The following is an 18,488-nucleotide window of genomic DNA, read 5'->3' as shown; positions in this document are numbered from 1 at the left end:
GGTATGTTACCGGATATTTACTTGGATAATAGGAATATTTTAAGATAAATACACATGGAGAACTTGAATGTTTTCAGTTTGGGAACATTGTTTGGGTCTGTTAAACTGTTTTACTTTTTCTTTTTTACTTATTCATATTTCTTTAATCAATGCTCTGTTTCAAGCCTGGATTATCAAATTGTGTTTTTCTGGGAGAGGTCATTATTTTTGTTGCCATGCCAACCACATTTCAAAAAATTAATAAAAATGATGCTTGATGTGATTTTTATGGTGTTTCTTTCTTCTTATACTTTAACTTTCTGAGTCCACAATTGCAATAAGTCGTGAATTTTAAAGCATAAAGTGTAATCTAAGGTTTTATTGTAGATCAGAAGATCGTTGCAGGTCTCATTCATTCATTCATTCATTCATTCATTCATTCATTCATTCATTCATTCATCTTCTGCCCCATGAGGGTGAAAATGTGCTCATTAAATACATGTGTAACTCCCAATAGAGTTTGAATAAAATCACTGAAAAAGGAATGTTGCTTATACTTTTATTTCATCAATAACTGCATTACAGCATCTCATTTAAAATCTATTTCAGCATAAGAATTATTTACCAGTTTATCTTTTTATTATAGTTCACCTCTTTTTTTTATTGTTCTTTAAAAAGCAATAAAACTGATTCAGACATTTTATCAGAACCGTTTTCTTAAACACAACAAATAGACACCAGGTAGATTTATAGCTCTGGGTAATTGGGTCTCCCAGGGATAAAGGTTCTGGAACCATGATACACATTTTACAACTCATCATGCTCCTCCGCTAAGTTTGCTACAAATGTCTCCAAACGCACCAGTGTGTCTTCATATTGCTTCACTTGTTTGGCTTCATTCTGAAACTTTTTTTGCATAACATCCTGGCTGTCCACCAGGTATCTCTTCAGGTCCTTTAGTTGTTCAATGAGAAACGGAAACTTTGGTAACGGACTCTTAAGAAGTTCAGCTGAAAGGTCTGTAACATGTGCAACTTCTTCAAGGAGCAAAGTCAGCAGCGCCGTGTCCACCTTGTTGTCAAGCTGAAACAAACAAAGCAATTAATTAATTGAGGCACTCCATGACTTTATAAAGTTTTATACTGTTTTTTTTGTTTTTGTTTTTTTACTTTTCTCATCGCTGCATCTTCTTGTAGATTCTGAATATTTTCCTTCATTTTTTGCTGAAAATCAGGAGAGGAAAGATACAAACATTTATAATAGAAGTAAGATAACTAGGCGGAAAAACAACAATTATAAACTTTTTAAAACTATGATTTTCCTCTCATTTAAAAATAAGAACAAACATACCAGTTCCTTGTTGCTTATCAATGAACTTGCAGGACAGAGCAGGAGGAGCAGAGTAATCAGGAAGACAAAGTTTTTATATTTCCTGAGCCCAACCTCTCCTCTGCTTCTGAATGAGGACAGCGCTGTCATCACGGCTCTGAGATTTATTCTGAAACAAAAATGTTTAAAAATGTATTTATTTGACAGAGAGTCAGGTCAGAGGTAAGACATTTATGTTATATTTCCTGTTGCAGAAAGTATGTGACAAAAGTTTTGTACCAGTTTGTTAAATGGGAGTTTAATCATACCTTGTGTAGGAGAAAGAGAGAGAGCTGCTCTACTGGTGACAGAAATGAAAGGAAAGACAATAAATGGTTTAAATATACTTGGATTGTCACACACACACACACACACACACACACACACACCCATAGCACGTGATTGGATGACAGCACAGTTCTGCTCGTTTCAGTTTCACTTTAAAGTGATAACGCTACTTAATCCACACATGAAAAACACAAAGAAGAAAAAAGTAAACTGAGGCAGCTAGAAAACAGAAACTTATCCAAATTACATTAAGATGTTTTGGTAACTGTAGCATATTTGAAATTTTACAGAAACTAAATTTTTGGCTTTGCAAACAAACTGAAGCACCGGCTCAGGAAACGCAGCTCAGAAAAATGTTTACAGAAGGTGCTGGAACCTGTTGGTGCAAGTAAACCGTGAACGCTGCAGGATATGGAAAGTTTGTCAGAGCGCTACAATAATTGTTCCTCTGCCTGTGTGTGCAGTAAACAAAATAACAGCAAAGAAAATGTAATGCTAAGAGCTATTGTATTAATATTGCATTTATAGGGGAGGCAACTTAACCTGAACATGAGAGACAGAAACGTGGAAACGTAAAAATGTCTTTTTCTGGTGTTGCTGTGGTTCTTTTTGCTTTGGTTTTAAACAGCAGGTCTAACTTTGCCACCATTATTTACAGAATGATTAATGCATGCACGTGCAATATTAGTTAAAGATTCCCTTTCACTCCATGTCTTTTAGCATTTCACCGACTTGAACCATTTTAAAAAGTCATCATACGCTTCATAGGTTAACATCAGTAAACGTCAGGTTTTTTTTAAGTCTGCAAAAAGCAAAAACGTCAAAATCCTATTGAAGAACGTACGTGCCAGTAAATGAAAGCAAATATAATAAACAAGAAAAACAGCCACGGGTTTCTGTTTCACGTTTGTGATGCTTCCTTTGTTTCATTTTCACAGAGGACGAGCAGCTGAGCAGAGAGGTCTGCCACAGCAAGGCGAGGAAAGGAACCTTTAATGAACCAACAGCGTAGCTTCTCAAACTGCAAAAAGGTACGATAAACATTGAATATGTATTTGTGTTTGTAATGGTTTCTTTTATCATTCAGCATTTCAACTGAAACACTGATGGCAGCTGATCTCTGATCTAGAAGCAGATCAATGGCTGTCTTAAGAGTTAAAGCCGTTTTCCTCCTGTTCGTTCTGCTGACTCTGCTCTGCCCTGCAAGTTCTTGGATTGACGACGACGAGCTGGTAAACTTTTTTTTTAATTAAAATAAACAAGCAATTTGAAATAGATTTTGATGTGAAGCAAATCTTTAGCACATACTTTGTTGGTTTGTTGTGTTAAATATTCTACTTTGATTTTAAATGTATCTTAATAATCACTCAATTTGCAGAAAGTTATAAGAAGAGACATTCAGAAACTGCAACGTGATGCTGCCAGGAGAAAAGTAAGTAAAACAACTTTAAAAAAAAAAAATCAGCACTTTTAATGTTACCTTGTTTAAAATGCTGCTATGTTTTTATTTTTCATGCAGGCAATTAACACAGTTGACCTTAATTTCATTCCTGGGATCATAGATGATGTCACACAGTTAATGGACAGTTTGGTGGAAATGCTGAGGGGAACTGTGCCAAATTTTTTGCTAAGAATCATAAGAGAGATAATCGACTTCCTGGAGGAAATGAAAGGTTTTGCTATTAAAGAGCTGCTGAATCAAGCTGCAAATATCAAGAACAGCACAGAGAAGCTGACACAACTGGAAACTATTGTGACAAACCTAGCAGAGAAAAAACACATGTAATATGTTTTTATTCTGTCTCTGCTCTGTCTTTAAGTGATTTCTCTTTTATAAAGTCATCCTGTATTCTTGACAATTACCAACAATAAATTCTGTCTTAGTCCAGTTTCATGTTTCTTTTTCTCCACACTTCAACAATCTTAATGCAACAATAAATCACTAAACCACACAAGCTGCTTACATATTGAGATGCCGGTTAAAAGATCTATAGTTACTTTCTCAAAACGGTGCGATACAATGAGTTACATTTAAATAATGGAGAAAAGTTCATGAAATGAAGCAGAGTTGAAGTGGTGAAAAATTAGTAGTTTGCAAAAAAAAAAAAAATTGTTATTCAGAAAAACAGTTTTCAGATTACAGGATGGAGGGACACAGAGTAATAAAAAGTAATTTATTTGCTTCTTTTCCCAAAAGATCCTGAATGTTGCACAAGTCTTAATACAGCATTTATACATTAGAACAAAGAAGAAATGACTTCCAAACAATCCATTTTGTTTTTATTTAGGGTTTCGTTTAGGGTTTTAACTCATCTACCTACACAGTGAATCATTAAAGAACATCAAACAGTTAAAAACAAAGAAAAAAGTTTTATAATCTAGAAATTTTATATTTTCAAGCATCAAGTTGTAAAATATTCTGTTATTTTTAATTAAACTTAAACATGATTTACTCAGTAAAACATTAAGCCAATCTAACCAGAGGACAGGAAGCTGTCACAGCTCATCATGTTGATCCTGTTGGGATTTTAAAGCATCTGAAATGTGATCCAGAGTTTCTTCAGTGTGTGTTGCTCCTTCAGCAAAGGCCCGTTGTCTCAGCTCCAAGAAGGCCTTCACTCTTCTCATGGCGCGCTCCACCACTACCACCAGTCGTCTTGCTGTTGGGTCTGTTTTTGATCCCCGTTTCACGATTTCCAGACTGGGATTCAGCTCCTTTATCTTGTCATTGAACTGGTCAATAGAGGCTGCAATTCTGTACTTCATTTCAGTCTGTAGGAAGACAAAAGAAGTCAGATGGTTTTACAGTAAGTAGTCTGATAGCCTCATGAAGCTAACATAACCCACCTCTTGTTCAAACGCTTCGTTCACCGCTTTCCTGAGGGTCTGCTTGAATACCTCCTGAAATTTACCAGAGAAAGAATATTTGAGATAATGCATAAAAAAATAACTTACATTGGTGCAACAAACCCTGTTTACAGTTAGTAAGAATAAGGAATTTGGAAAGAACTGAGACTTAACAGTTGTAAATCATATATACACACATAATAAGCAATGTAGTTCTTATACAGAAACGAGTCACAAGGGTTATTATTCAGCCTAGTTACTATTATACAAATCCAATGTTTATTTAATCAGATCATGATCATAAAATGTTATGATTTGGTTCATTACAAAACAATGCAAGTTACAAAGCAACAATTTTTTTAAAAGAAAAAAGGTATTTTGCTGTCTGACTCAATTTATGGAAAGTTGAAAGGATGGAGAGTGTTTAAGTTTTCAAATAAAATGTTTTAATGAGTGAATCAAATCAAATCTAAGGATGAGTGGCCACTGATCAGAAAGATTCACAAAATGTACACATGACTTTCAACTAAACCGTTTACATAATTCATTTAAATAAGTATTTACCAGCTCTTCCTCGGTTTTCAGTGACCTCGCATCATCCAGAAGTCGAGAGAGAGTTTCAAGCCTACTTTGTTCTTCTTTCTGACGGTACAAAATAAAACATTTAAAATTGCAGAAATGATTTTTCTGCTGTCGCACTAGTTTATAGACATTTCACTTCATATCACATTAAAACACATGATTAAAGCACATGATGGAAACATAGCCAACATGTGAACAAAAGAAAAAAGACCCACGTTCATCTTCATTGATTCCTCTAACAACGCTTTTAAACTTTCCTTCAACATGTCCTGAAATGAGCAAAAACACACAAACAAGTCAACTGATGAATTGCATGCAGACATGATGCTTGAAGAAACATAATGTGCATTTAGACATTATGGGTTTGAAAGAAAATTAAAAGGCTGTTTACCACTGGGTTGTTAAATATGAGTAACTTTCCGATGTAAAGGAGAGACAGCAGAGTCAGGATGAGGAACAGATATTTGATGACTCTCATAACAGTCCATCGTCTGCCTGCAGCTTCTGCCATGATTTCTGTTAAAATAATCAATTATCTTAAAAAAGTCAAGTTTAAAATTGAACTAAAGTTTTGCAGCTTTAATGATCTTACCTTTTGTTAGGTGGCTGAAAATACGTCGTCCAGCATAGATGTCAAGATGCAAACAGCTCTGGCTGCTCTGGTTTTATCCGTTCTCCTGTAAAAAAAAAAACATCTAATTTTCCATTTAAATTAACTATTTATTTCAATTTAACTAATAAAACAGTGCATCATTCCTCTGTCTCATTCTGTTCAGGATTGTTGGAGAGCTCAGCTCACACGCTGACACACACTACCAGTCAAGCTCTCCTTATAGTCACTTAGTGTTGACATAATAAGCAAACAACAGAAAGTGAAACTTTAACTCGCTTACAAAAACTTGTCAACATACAAATTTTGTCTCAGCACTTAATGTGACCAAGTCGGTTGTGGCTGTCGGTAAATGTTTTTTTTTCCTCCTGGGTTTTTTTATTTTCTTGTTTATGATCCCATATAACTTTACTTTTGCTTTCAGTTGTAGAAACAGCTCCTTTATTTTCTCCTATCATCCATTCAGTTCACCGTTGATTCTCCTACAGGTAAGATCTTTATCGCTGGCATTTTAAACAAACCTCATTTTATTTTAATCATGATTCGAGGTTTTAATCCGTCACAGAACTAATGGCTGGAGCAGGACGTAGAAGACTGGAGGCTCTGAGCTTCAACAAAAACCTTTTCCGAATCGTCTCGCTGCTGTTTCTGGTTCACGTCGGACTGGCACTGGATTTTGAAGATAATTTATTGGTAAATTGGCCTTTTCTAGATAAGATGTGTTTTGGCTTATATGGAATACCTGATTAATTGTGGAACTGTGTTTCTTGTAAATTCTAGAACAAGTTGATAAATAGCATACAGAGAACAAGAGAAGGAGCCAGACTCCTTGTAAGTCTCCTTTTTCTTACATACTGTGTCAGAAATTATCCTCGACTGTCTGCTGATGAAGTTAATTTTTCTTCACTAGAGAGAAAGTGAAAGTGGTGCTGAACATATTTTAACACTTTTGGACATAACGAACTCTGTGGCAAACAAGAAGCAGCTTGTAAGTAAAGTGGGTTTATTTTGTCACGTGACAGTATTTTTTCTAAACACACAGACTCATTAAATATCTGGTCAGTTTTCACATCCACATATTTTCTCTGTAAATTTCAGAAATTATTCCAGGAGTATCTTCAAGAAGCTGTAGATGAAGCGTACCAACAGAAGGTGGGTCCGTCTGTCTTTATGTCACTCCGATGGTTTATGATTGTAAGTCACCAAGAAAATATTTACAGAAATGTGAACGCTCAGACAATACAAATGTTTTTCTTTTTGTTATTCCAACAGGTAGAAAAAGCAGCTGCAGCTAAAGCTTACACATATCTGTTTAATATAGAGATTTTTAACTATTTACCTAAAATTCAGACATGGAAACGTGGAGATCCATTAACAAGAAGGATTGCTGAAGCCTTGGAGCAAATCTTTCAGGTATCGGGCCACTACTTATCACTGCACAAAGATTTATACACCTCAACAGCAAACGAAACAGAGACAAACCTGGAGAACGCGTTGCATGAAGTTCTCGGCAGAAGATTCATGATCATGTTTGAGTTGTAACAGTTTTTCTTCCTCTATTACTTTGTACTATATTGGGTAACTTCCTGAATCTTTTCTTAGAGATGTGTTCACACTAATAAATTGTTTCACAATGAACACACATTTTGTACCTGCTGTACGTCGTTTTGAACTTGAAATGATTCAGCGGATGGTTGTGTTTGTGTCTGTTGAACCGTTCTTGTTTATTTAGAGTATCTTTTTTTTCTGTTTTGCTGAAATATACCATTGAACTGATTGATCATGTTTTCTGAGAGAGATCACCATTTTTGAGAACACACCAAGTTGACAGATAATAAACATGATTCTTTAGGTGATATATGTATTGTATGTTCCTTTTAACCTCAAAGGACTGATCTACAAACTAACTGTGTGCAGTAAGTGGGTGTGTTGCACTCTTTCTACAAAGACCGACTGCACAATTGAGAACAATGCAACAGGTGCAGATCGCTCTGTTCACATGAGAAACCTGTGTGAGACACTGACTGTCATCATGGAAAAGAGTGGCCATTAAAACAAAGAAGGAGAAAGTCATTATGCTGGAGCTACCATAACAATAATAATAATAATAATAATAATAATAATAATAACAATAATAATAATAAATTTAACTGAAATTAATTTGCAATGTGTTGGAGCGCAACAGTAAAAACATTTGCAGAACAATTGAAATGAAGCTCTAAAAGTCTGTATTTAACACCTCTCTCACTTCAGTATCCTTTTGGCTGTGTGTGTTTTGTTTTTTTTTGTTTTCTTTTTTTGGTGGGTGTCCCACTTTGTTATGCATTGTGGCAGAGTATTTCAGTTTAAACATGATGTTTGTTTGTTTTTTGTTTGAGATTAAGAGGATAAGTATTGTCAGCAGTTTAGCATTCTTAGTGTCTGTATAGGCTTGAGTGTATTTAAGTCTTTTAGAAAAAAAGAAAAAAAAGTTAGGATTAAAGTGAATATTTTTGAATGTGCATGTCCTGAAATGAATGCAGAAGAAAAAACAACATCTAATGCGTCTCTTGCATTTTGTACATTTTCTTTTTTTTGGCAGATAATCACATATTTACGTCACGACAGATGAAATCTGTTCCGATCATACGACAGACACAAGTTTCTGAGTCTTGTCACATTTTCTTTCTTTTCACCGTTTCAACTTACAATAAACAAACTAATGACTGGATCAGAAAAATATGAAGAGCAGGTTTGTAAGCCTGTTCCTCCTCAAGCGCTAAGCCAAAGTGCTATAATGAACATGACATATCTGTTCACAAACTAAGCTGCCTGATGTGTTTCTCGTTTGCTGAGCATGTTTAGAACATAGATTCTATCTTTTCAGTTCAGATACCAGATAGTCTAATGTTACGGAAGAGGATTAGGGCCAAAAGAAAAACAAGAATTTATCTCAGAATTTTGACTTTCTGTATGCGGATATAATTTGAAACCAGAGCAGTTGCTGTTGTTGAAAACAATCAAAGATGTTTTCGTTCTTTTCCGTCAGCCGAGTCTGAAAGTTCCTAGACGAGTTTAAATAGATGATTGGATGCTTTAATTGGAATGCTGAAGGGAAAACTGTCAACATATTTTCTGAGAACTCATGAGATAAACAGCTTCCTTGAGCAAAGCAAAGCTTTTGCGATTAAAGAACTTCTGAATAAAGCTGCAAATATGCAACAAGAATTGTGAAATTTGACATGAATGAAAACTTTACAGCATCTAGCTTTTAAAAAACCAGCATGTTCATGAAAACCACCATCATCAAGGATCCTTGTGACTGTCAACATACGAGTTTTGTATGTAACCAAGCCGGTTGTGTCTGTCAGTAAATGTTTCCTTGTGATGCCCTTCATTCATTCATTCAACAGAACAATATAGTTTGAATTAGTAGTTGTAGTTTTGGGTGCATTTTTTGCAATAATCTAAATGTTAAACTGCTCCTTTACTTTCACTTTTGCAGCAAAGTGAAACAAAAGAATCAGATCCCACGTGAGTCGCAGCTCGGGAAAGAAACAGCCAGAGGCATTTGGAGCATTGCTGCCGAGTCAGCTTATCACTTCCTCAGTCGTCATTCATCCAGACACTCATCCGACAGGTAAGGTTTTCACAACTAAGCAACAAAAAGCTCCCAAACAATTTCAAATGATTTGTCTTTTAAGCTTTTCTTCGGTGGATCGTATAACCATTTGTTGTTAGTTTTTAAATAGCAGGAATCATGGCAGCATCTGCAAGCGGAGCAGAGGCTTCAGTCAGACTCATCAAACTTGTTTCCCTCGTCGTCTCTCTGGTGTTTCTGACCAACACTGTCAGCTCCATGGACTTTGGTGCTAATCTGGTAAGCTGACCTTTACTTCTTGAACTTTTCTACCTAAAATCAAGTCAATTCAAAAGCCATTTTGGACTTGTGTAATTGCACTCCTATGCTATACTTCAATAGACACGTTACTTCCTGTTTGCTGCATTTCAGGACATGTACAAGACAGCCATCCGGGGAATGATAGAACAAGCTGTGGGGTTTCAGGTGGGTCTAAGTGTTGTTCACAAATTATCCAAAAATGAATGTTCGTTGTCAAAGTTCAGTTTTATTTTTCCCTGTCAGAAACAAAGACAAAACAGAGTCGATACCATCTCCAGACTTCTCAAAGAAGCTCAGTCTCTAACTAACGAGAAACAACTGGTAAAGTTAATAATTAACATGTGTGGGAAAGGTCACATCCTTTACCGTAAGCTTCTCTGCATGAACGTCATTTCCTGTTAAATGTCCACTTAATTGTCTTAATTTGTTTTAGGAAACATTTATGAAAAATCTCCAGAAAGCAGTGAATGAAGCATATAAACAAAAGGTGGGTTTGACAAAACTTTGAAGGACAAGAAAAAGGGCATCTCAGTAAATTTTTAAAAATCACCCAGAAGTTATGTTTGATGCATTTTAAGTAATTTTATTTGAATATATAGCTAATTTAGTAAGATGTATCATTACATAGTGGCAGGTGTCTTCCCTGCTAATATGTAGATAAAATAAAATAAAATATTCTTTTTTATTATTTTATGAGGAAATTAATTTTAGGGTTTCATGAAACGTTATCATGAAAAACAACAAATGTTTAGAATATATACCATTCTATCAATATATCACTTTTTCTCATTTTCATAAACTAAAGTTTTGATTGCATAAAAAATCTTAGGTGGCATATGAAAGCTGTTTATCAAAACGTAATTTATTTATTCATTTTTATTTTTTTTTTACACATCTAAATTCTCATTTCTATCTCCAGACAGAAGACAAGCACAGGATCTCAGCTGGAGCACAACAGCTTGATTTGAAGCTGCTTGAACTTTATCCTAAAATAGAAGCAGTGAGAAAACTGTCAACGGGGGATGATCCATTGATAAGCATCATAGAAAAACTCATTAAAGGTTTCAGGACTTACATTACCCTGAAGAAAAAGGTGATCTCTCCAGAAGCGAAGAACATGGGGAAAAGCCTGAAAGAGGTCTTGAACGTTTTGAAAAACTCTCACTACGAGCTGCATGGAGAGCTGTAACCGTTTCTCTCTCTCTGTTGCCTTAACCTGTTGCATTTCATCGAGCAGGTTCAGTTTTTCTAGATTAATTTATGTGTTTTATTTCTTTGATCCTGTATCATATGTGCAACGACCCAAGATGAATCTAATGTTTCCCATAAAACGCTATGGTAACATGCTTTCTTTTTAAAAGGAAAACATTTTGTTCATTTTTTTTATGTTTCACATATTTTTAATACTGTGGAGGGCTTTCCCTATTGTTTCTTTTTATTTTAATTAACTGTGTATTTCTTACTTTTTTCTGCAACAAACAATCTTTTTTCTTATCAATAAAATTTAAGTCTTAGACAACTTAAATCTGAGTGTAAAAGCTGTTCCTTCTTGATTTTATCCTCGTCAGCTTAAAATTTGTTTTAAAAAAATAAATGTGCATTATGACCATGCCGAGTCAAACAAATTTAGTGCTCTACGTTTTGTGTTGTTTTGCTACATTTTAATTGTTTTGCATCTTTGCCTGTTGGTGTATTGTTCCACATGACATTTTATTATTTTAACTTTGTCTTTTACAGAGCTATGAGGTATTTTCTTGGGGTGCACAAGATTGCTGCAAAGCACAATGTAGAAGGAACTTATCCTGTTATTTAAATAAAGTTAGTCTATAGATGTTCAGTTTCCTACAGCTGTGGTTCTAGAAGATTTGCAGGAAACTTGAACTTACAATTGAATTCAGATTCAAAGTAAGAATGTATTTCAACTTGAGATATGTGTATATTGAAATATGAAAGGTATACCAAGAACTGGTCAGATTCAAAGGACACCAAAAGTCTGTCGGTTTTTGAATGTAAGGTGGTTGAAGATGAGTTTCATTTTAAATTGTGTTGTTCTTTGTGCTACATTTTGAGAAACAATTAGCTCATGAAGATGCAACATAAAAATCAACATCAAAATCAATTTTGCATTTTCCTGCAGAAATTCACAGCAGCTTTTGTGTAATCTACTGGATTATACAGTGTGATGTATTGTTTCTCGTGCTGTAGCACATGTTTTGTTAACATCACATGGTGGGAATCAACGAGGTTGAATTTTAGAGTTAAATTCATGATTAGTGCTTCAGAGTTAGTGCAGCTAACTATTTGGTTAGCGGTGCCTTCCACTGCAACCACCTGTTTAGTTAATAAAAACAACTATTCCCAGTTATTCAGGGTAATTAGATCAACACAGGCTATTTGGAATGAGACTTTAAAGTCTCCGATAGACTCTCACAATTAAAAATGGCTACTATTTCAAACTTGCTCTTAAAAGTCAAACATGCTGAAATGTGTGCAACCTGAAAACAGAAGCAATGTTGGTATGTAAGGCTAATATGATAATAATATGACATGGCTACAAAAAATGAGCAGACAGCTTGTAAAAGTCTCATAAATGTAATTTATGGTGGGAACCAGTTTGATCCTCTGCATTCTCATCATCAGAAGATAAGGATAGATGGCAAAAAATAAAATTATTAATTAAATGTACACAGTTTAAAGTTGAATTTTAAAATTAATAAGTGGAAATCCCGATTTTGACAGATTTGTTAGATCCAGAGCAAAAGACTTTCTTAGTTTTGGAACAATATTTGATTATCATCTCGTAACCGCACAAGAACAAAACAAGAGAGCATATTATTGAACTGGCATGCAATTATTTTACCTTTAACAATCTGGTTATAGTTGGGAATGCTAAGAAAACGTATGCTGCATGCTTTTTAATATCATTTCAACATTTTTGTGTGGCATGAGATAGTTTCATTTTCTCTGTTCCTGTTTTTTTTTTTTAACCTTCAAACCTCATTTGTTCTTTTTTTCTATTTTTATTAGACTCGGTTACAGTAAACGATGTAGGCATATTCCAGTAACTTAAGGCTTTCACATAGATAAGGGCTTGGTCAAAGAAGTCACGTGTAAAACTTTTATGGAAGCCATCCAGAAATCTCATGAAAGTAGTTAATGCAGACATGCTGAGCTATGTGGGAGGTGACAATGAGAACAACAAAAACAAGCTGTGGCTCATTCCCTCGCTGTTTGTAACTCCTGACGTCTGATTCGCCCTCCGCTCCATTAGAAGGTAATTATGTTGAATTTGGTACAGCATTTACTCATTTTACTTTCAGAATTTGTCTCTTTTCAGTTTTAACTGCGACTTACGACTGTATTGTGTGTGTTTATCTCAGAAAACCAGTTTTGGCAGCGATGGCGGTTCTAAGCAGAGGAGTGGCTCGTGTCCATAAAACCAAACATCTTTTCCTCATTTTTACTTTGCTGACTTTGCTCTGCCCTGCAAGTTCGTTTATAGACGATAAAAAGCTGGTATTTTTTTTTTTCTAGTTTGAAATAAATAATTGTTTTTTTTTAAGAGGATTGTTATTACAGTCAAGGTTTCTCTGAGCTCATTGCCAATATGTGATAAAACTGTTCGCTCTGATTGTAAATGTTTGCGTTTCTTTAACAGAAATTAATCAGAGGAAATATTCTGAAACTACAGCAGGATGCAGTAATGAGAAAAGTGAGTAAAACACACAAATAATCACCTTATTACAAATCAATTAATTTGAACTGTTACATAAACTACACGTTTTCCCCACTAGGTGGACAACATGGTGGACATGTCCTTCCTACCAGACCTCTTTGATGATCTCCTGAATTTAATGGACGATTTAGCTGGAACTACGAAGAACTTGCTGCCAAACAGTGAATACATACCTAAACTCATGAAGCAGGTAAAAGGCTTCATGAAGGAAACTCTGGTTTATTTGATTAAAGAATTTGAAACGGAAGAGGCAAGAACCCAAGAATATGAAGACAAGGCGAAACAACTGGAGAGAGTTATAGAAAAACTGGCACAGTCAGAAGATACCATGTGAATTTTTTTATCGGTCACGCAACATTAGTGCATGAATAATTAACAACAATACTGTGACAAATGGACAGAGTATTTTGTAAACTGAAATCTGACTGTAAAATGGGCTGTTTGTAATAGAAAGTTACCCAAAAACCGGACACTGATGATGATACACTGAAAAAGAACAGTGTTCCACTGTGAGCACTTTTACTTTTTGTTCTTATTTGTTCAAAACGTCTGGCTTTGATACCAATGAAATGTTAGAATCTGCAGTGTATTTTGGTGTACCTGTGGTCATATTAAAGTTATTTATAATCTTGTAAAAACTAGATCATTTTGTGTTAAAATTTACAAAATTGCAAGTTGTTCTTTTCTTTCAAGAGGAATTAAAAGTTGCTGGCCTTGCACCCAGAAAAAAAAGAAAAACATTTGCTTTAGTTTCTGCTCTTTCCTCATTTGTTCTTAAATATGAAGTTAAGAACAAATGGAAAGTGGAGTAAAAAATTAAGGTTTTAATTATAGGATTTAGAGGAAATTCAAATAAGTTATGCAAGGCTGTACATTGGAAACAGTTTTGTTTATTTTTGTTGTTTTTACCTTTGAATAAACTGCCAATATTGAATAAAACTGAGAGCTCACCTGACAAGGTATGAACCAGTTCTGCTTCTTAAATTACATTGTTTTAATTCACAGTTATGTATACTACAAAAACTCAAACATAACGTGACAAGGTTAAAACTGCTTTTTCACGCTGACATATGTCAAGACTTCTAAATTTCTGTCTCAGTTGAGTCTGTTCTTGTCATGATCCGTATTTTGTGTTTATTGTTATCCTGTTTCCTGTGAGTCTGTCTCTGCGTCTTCCCCATTGATTGTTCCCAGGTGTTTCTTGTTTCCTTGATTACCCCTTGTGTTTTTAAACCCACCTGTTGTCTTTGTCTCTTGTCAGATCCTGGTCGTGCTTCGTATGTTCCTCGTGTTGTGGCCCGTTGTCCTATTCCTTGGTTTCTTCATTAAATTTGTAATTTTCATCTTCATCTGCCTGCGTCTCGTTTTCACCACCACCAAACCACCCCTTATGACAGATCTAAGTCTTTAAATGGTAAATAACTGATAAAGAGGACTAGACGTACATTAGTTTGTGTGTGCTGTTTTGTTTGCTTTGTTTTTGTATTTTAGCTGTGGTTACAAAATTAAGCTGAAAAGACACATCTTACCCGGTAACCATGTTACATGTCACATTGGTGATGGTTCATGTTGTCATTTCTTCAGCTTTCACTCAATGATTTCTGCCATGTTTTCCTCTGATTACTTTTAATTTTGAGAATTTGATCAGTTTTGCACCTCCTGATCACAGCTGTAATGTCTGTCACTGACATAAAATCAGACTGATATGTATTAACTGAGAACCGCAAATGAAAATGGAATTTGTTAGCCCTGTTAACCTCTAGGAGGCGCCACAGGCACATCAGTACAAGCTCTCACTGACTTGAAAGCAGTTTCATTCCTATAGTCGTACCCTAAGTGAATGCAAACCCTTGTGACCCGTGTAGCTCAAGAATTTCTTATTTTAGCAAATTATCCACATAAAAGCGATAATAAAATCACTCCCAGGAGTCTAATTTCTTCTACTGAGTAATGTACCATGTGGTAACTTTTCCTATGGGGAGTTTAAAACATGATTGTTCCATATTTTCAGATAGAGACAAGCATTGCTGACAACTCTTGTGATAATTTTAATATATAAAAACCAGCACTTGGTCAAAAAGCAAAAAGTGCATCTAGGATGTTTGGAGTGAGTCAAAATTAAATAGTTTTGTGTAAAATATTGACAGGTAAAGTGTAGATGAAACACCATTATCAAATTGAACAGTGTGCAGGAACATTTCAGTAAAGCTTGGAGACACCACCAAGAGTAGCTGAGGATAACAGAGAGCTGTTATTCTTAACATGATGGACGACATGATTGTTGTGACCCACTGCATCCTCAGCCTTAAGCCCAGTTCAAGTTTCCCCAAGAAAACTTGCTAAACCTGGTGATCGAGGTGCTAGGGAAGTCCACCAGTGACATGATAGTTACAATTTTAGAGACTTGTATTAAGCAACCGGTGAGGATTTCATACTTGACCCGTATAGGGTCATATAAAGGTGAAGCTGCTCTGCAAAAATACCTTCCAAATAGACCATTTTGATTGAAAGGTGGTGTGCCTGATCTCTGCAGAGTTACAAAAACTCTGAGGCGCACAACCTGTGCTGCAAGAGCGGGTGAGGATGGCACGATTGATGCACAGGCCTGGCCTTTAAAATAAACAATCAGTACTTGTTGCTTCCCACAACCTGGTGAGGGGGCAAGTAAAGCCTGGCAGCCCACCAGGCTTATAAAACACTACGGGAAACCCTGCAGAGCTAAGATCTTATGTGATTTATATCAAGCTAAATAAACAGATAATAGCCATTTGTCTGGACACTGTGGTGGAATAGAAATAGAACAGCTCAACCCTAAGTGAATCTAAGATGTTGTGTAAACCCCACTAGCATCCAGGCCTCTGCTAGAGGAACCAAACTTGACTAGTACATGAACATTCAATGGAATCCATTTTATTTCACAGCTTAACTGATGCTGTAACTATTGCTTTCCTGTGAAATGGATCTGCCACAGGTAACTTCTGGGAAAATGAAAGTAAAGAAGCACCTTTCACAGTAAGTTGCAAGAATAATGCGGAGTGTGTCTAGTTCCATTTGCCTTTGTATGACAAAAGGTTTGGCATTTACAAATTTATGTCCAAACAAGAAGTAGAAAATATAAATGATGCATCTGATAATTTGCCTCCTTCAAAGAGCTGAAACAGTGGTACACTGGAACATAATATAAATCAGATATGTCTGAGATATCATTAATTTTGTTCTTCATACAGCAGCAAATTTTGCCATATAAAGCCAATGGTGGATCAGAGGGAAGAGGCTCATCCTGTAAAATCTGGTGTGGTAATTTGTCTTAGTCCTTGTGTCCTTGGTCAAGACAATTGTTCTGCCTTGAGTGTTACAATTGACACTTTCGAGCCAATTGTATGGCAACCTTACTGAAGTGAGGTTGCCTTACAAATGGCTTTAGAGTGTCAATTGTATGGCAACCTCACTTCAGTAAGGTTGCAGACTGGTGGCAGACTGCAGACAGACATGAGACGACAAGACAAGGACCTGACAGAAAAGAAGAATTACAGGTTGGTACGAATACACAGGGGGTAATCAAGGGAACTAGACACAGCTGGGATCAATCAAGGGTAGACAGGACAACAACTGACACAGAAACCTAAATAAATAGAAAAACTCAAATCCTTACAATCACAGCATAAAGTAAATTTAAAATTTCATATATTTATAAAAAATATGGACAAACAAAAATAATGACTTGTTTGCACAAATATTAATTCTGCAAATACATTCAAAGTTACAAAGTACTGAAAACAATTCTCACAGAACAGGTGAGTATTGATGAGCATTAAACCCAATCAGTCACAATGCATGTTTGTACAATAAGACTTCACAATCAAAAACAATGTTTGCTAACTCTGTTCAATAAAGACTTTTTACCTTAAAATGTCTCTCTGATGTACAAGGAAGTTTCAGGTTTGTGAAGCATGTCTAAGGAGTCCTCATGGACTTCCTGCTTGTTTCCTGCGGCTTCGCACTCAATTCAATGCTTTAACTATAAACCCATCTTTTCTACCACTGCTACTGACGTATTTAAAAGAAAAACATTTAAAATAAACGAGTATCAATTGTCAAAGAGCAGTGGAGTTTTGAGAATCTGCATCATCACATCGGCTGCTGTGGCCTTGGTGACGACTGAGGGTCTGCATCCTTCACAGCCCAGAGGACCATCTTCTCTTTCCAGAGGATGAGGACGCAGACCTGCAGGAGGGTGTTGGGTTCCCAGCGTGTGAAAGGTCTGACCTCGAGGAGGGGGTGTCGAGGAAAAGTCGAGCTCAGCCCACTTCCCCATGCTGGAGATTTTAGTTTAATAATAACAATAAATAAAGTTATCTTTAAAACTGATTACACAGGTGACATCAAGACCCAACAGTAGAGTCAGACAATAATAAAATTAATCTGGTTGTGTGTGTTGTTATTGTGTCCTGCTTTAATTCTACTTTTTTCTATTTAATCATAAAAAATCATAGTCAGGCAGAAAGAGAGTTATGCAACAGGAAGAGCAGGTTTCCTGAAGAAAGAGGAAGTTTCCAGCCTGCAGTGATTAAAAATAGTTCAGACTGCTCATTTTGAGCATTAAAGGTTTAAGGAGTAAAATCTAAACATTTTGAGTAATTGGATAAAACCCAGAGTAAAATACTTGAATTAATAATGATAACTTATTATTAAGCCAATAATTAATATTGGTTTAACCAGTGGTTGATGTTGGGTTGATTATAAGAATATTTACACTTACTCTTATACTTATGGAAGTACTTAAAGGTGAAAGAAGTAACTGTAACATGGTGTCAAATGATTAGAATAATGAATTATTCTTGGTTTCTTTTCAGAAATGTCTGTAATAACACATTATGATTATAAGAATAACTAATAAGTAATGGTTATTATAATACTATAAGTGAATGCTAAACCAGAGAAACTAAAAGGTTATAAATGTGATTTTGACATTGAACTTGAAATGGTGTAAAATGTGTAACTGTAACTAAAGGTCACTGATGTTGTGTTGGAGGTAGATGGTAGGTGAAAGGTCAGGGGGAAAGAGGAACTGATGGGAGAGCAGAGGTGACCAAGGCCTTATTGCTAAACTTTAACTTTCTTAAGAAAAGGTTATTGGCTGCACAGTGGCGCAGTTGGTAGAGCTGTTGCCGTGCAGCAAGAAGGTTCTGGGTTCGATT

General features: G+C 35.6%; 1 long non-coding RNA gene across 2 annotated transcripts; it reads left to right on the top strand.

Moving 5' to 3' along the window:
* Positions 1-2,580: 2,580 nt before the first annotated feature.
* On the top strand, positions 2,581-3,617 carry LOC103131165 (uncharacterized). Of its 2 annotated transcripts, none has more exons than XR_475333.2 (4): positions 2,581-2,666; positions 2,765-2,867; positions 3,014-3,067; positions 3,155-3,617. It is a non-coding gene; the product is annotated as an uncharacterized LOC103131165 (long non-coding RNA). The 2 variants fall into 2 exon arrangements; XR_475332.2 differs by having other exon boundaries at positions 2,588-2,666; positions 2,768-2,867.
* The last annotated feature ends 14,871 nt before the right edge of the window (positions 3,618-18,488 follow it).

Source organism: Poecilia formosa, unplaced genomic scaffold (genome assembly GCF_000485575.1).
Source record: "Poecilia formosa unplaced genomic scaffold, Poecilia_formosa-5.1.2 Scaffold725, whole genome shotgun sequence".
Lineage (NCBI taxonomy): Eukaryota > Metazoa > Chordata > Actinopteri > Cyprinodontiformes > Poeciliidae > Poecilia > Poecilia formosa.
The sequence above is the reverse complement of the archived record's forward strand: the minus strand, read 5'-3'. Positions and strand labels throughout refer to the sequence as shown.